The sequence below is a fragment of the Monopterus albus genome, unplaced genomic scaffold, assembly GCF_001952655.1.
Source record: "Monopterus albus unplaced genomic scaffold, M_albus_1.0 scaffold376.1, whole genome shotgun sequence".
NCBI lineage: Eukaryota > Metazoa > Chordata > Actinopteri > Synbranchiformes > Synbranchidae > Monopterus > Monopterus albus.
This window is the reverse complement of record NW_018128256.1, coordinates 107,224-109,700: the sequence shown is the minus strand read 5'-3', so window position 1 is coordinate 109,700 and position 2,477 is coordinate 107,224.

Below are 2,477 nucleotides of genomic sequence, written 5' to 3'. Positions count from 1 at the left end.
TCATGCTATACGTACAACCAAAAAAAGATTTTGTATTTCCATAAGTGGGGTAAAACTATGGAATAATTTAAGTGTGGACATAAAAAATAGTAATAGAATTGACGAGTTTAAACATAAATATAAAGGTATGTGTCAATCAAGATATATGCAAGAACAGGCTCAATGATTAACCAGATGGAACATTGTGGGTGTGGTGTATGAATGTTAACACTCTGTAATAATTCTGTAGTATATTACTTGTGTGGTGTAGAGGATAATTATTTATCTAGAGATATTGCTTAGGACTTAAAAGTTGTAAGATGATGTCATGGGGTAGGACTAGATAAGTCTAACTTCTTCCTACTCCATTCAAGCATGTACTAGGTATAAGCAAATTGATATTGGATTATTATTGTTGGATATGTGTGAAATTACATGTGTTGACATATCAACTGTTTTACATGCTTGAATGAATAAATCAAATCAAATCAAATTGTTACATTTTCAAATGTAAAACATCGTATTTCAAACTAAATTCTTGCACGCCATCCAGTCTTTTCTGTAGGTGAGTAGGATAGAAGAAGCAGCAATGATGAGCAGTGTCTGAGATTTGTCTCGTTTTTGTCTAAATGTAAATGTCAGCAAGGGAGATGCAGATGTTTAGGAAACTAAAGCCCTGGAAATATACAAATAAAAGTGAACAACAAAGTAATAAGACTACAATCTGTCTATCGAAAGATTTTTAAGAAGAATATCTCATTACTAACGCTATGTCATCGTGTTTTTAAGAATTCCAACATACAAATATTCTTAAAACCAAAATAATTTGTAATGGTGCACTGTGTAGGCCTTATGTGATCTCTCATTGCTAGACAGCATGCATAGCATTATTCTTAACATCTCCTTGTGTGTGTTGCAATCTCTTACTTTACCTGCCGTCTGCACAGTAGCAGTGTGTAAGTACAGCATTTCACCATCCTGCAGGCTCCAGTTACAAACCTTCCCACTTCCTGTTCGTGAGCAAAAAGTCCCTAAGTGACTGTGGTGCATGTGTATAAAACCCTGAAGTAGAGAGAAACAGACCAGACAATTGCTGGGATCTTAACCAAGCCCATTGATACAACTTTTAATCTGCTGATTTCAACAGGTAAATTTGCTTCTCTTGTCATAGCTTTTATTTCTGTCTGTGACCATCTTAATCTGGAACAGATTACAAACAAGACACTTTAACAGGACAGATCTAATGTAAGTGGCCTTTTGTTTAAAGGACAGTTTTGTTAATAAAATCTATTGGTAAAGGATTTATTCTGTTGCCTTTAAATGAATCTCATAGATTATTTTTCCTCTCATTCATTGTGGTTACATATTGATGCAACACCAAACCACAGATCACTTTGTAGCCTTTACAACAGAAAGTAAATTATTGTATTATAAGGCTAAAAGTAAACCAGACAACGCAGCTGTATTTCCCTGAAGAGTTTCTCACTCAGTAACACTGGAAATACTTTCTGTCTTCCTGCAGCTCTTTTTTATTTCAGAAGAAGATGGCATCTGAAATGGCATGCAACGTTAGAGAGATGTGGAGCCCAAACTTGCCCAAGGGGCTCAACTTGGAGATTTCCTATCATCCAATGACAATGAGACGTGTGGTCAACCTCATTATTGCCACGGAGAGGCTGAAGTCCAGAAGGTCAGAGGCAGTGCTGAGCACCGCATTCAGAGATGAAAACCTGCTCAACATCATGCTGGAGAGCATAGTGGAAGGTAACCACACAACCGGCACCTTATGTCATCACTCTTGCATAAAAACATTTAGTTTTCTAGAGATTTATCTTCAATTAATTTTACTCACACAGTCAAAATTATTTTTTACTGGTCCAACGTATTTCAGCTTTAAAGTTCCTAAAAAGCAAAGTGAATCTATAGATACAGTATGAACATGAAAACGCTGCCATCTAAGTCCTTTTGTTACCATGTGGGGAAATATTTACTGACATTTTACCGTACCTTGTTGGCCTGTTTGCAGATACAGAGTACTTATTATTTTCTGTAACTGGAAAATAGCCCAAGTACCTGTAACACATCCACCCACACAGATATTTTCACTTTTGTGTCCAATTGAGTGGATGTGTCTTTATGGCACTGACATTTCTCTCATTTTCCTGTTACACCTTTAATAGTCTAACTACTTTCTATTGGTATATGCAGTTATCTACAATAACTGATCATTTGATTAAAGGAACACTCCATAAATTAGAATGACCATAATATGCTGTATATCTTAAGTCTGCAGTGATAAATTTGCTGATAAACAGTAGTAAGTTATTCAGTGAGGAACTCCGATTTCCAGCTTTTAAGAATGCAGTGTCTTGAGCAGGAAGGAACAGGTCTTTAGCTGCAGGGAAGGACAAGAACATAACTAATCAGGTGTGCATCTTGTTCCCTCAGTGCAAACTGTGTTCGAACGTGGTTCAGCTCCACCAAATCACTTCAGCAGG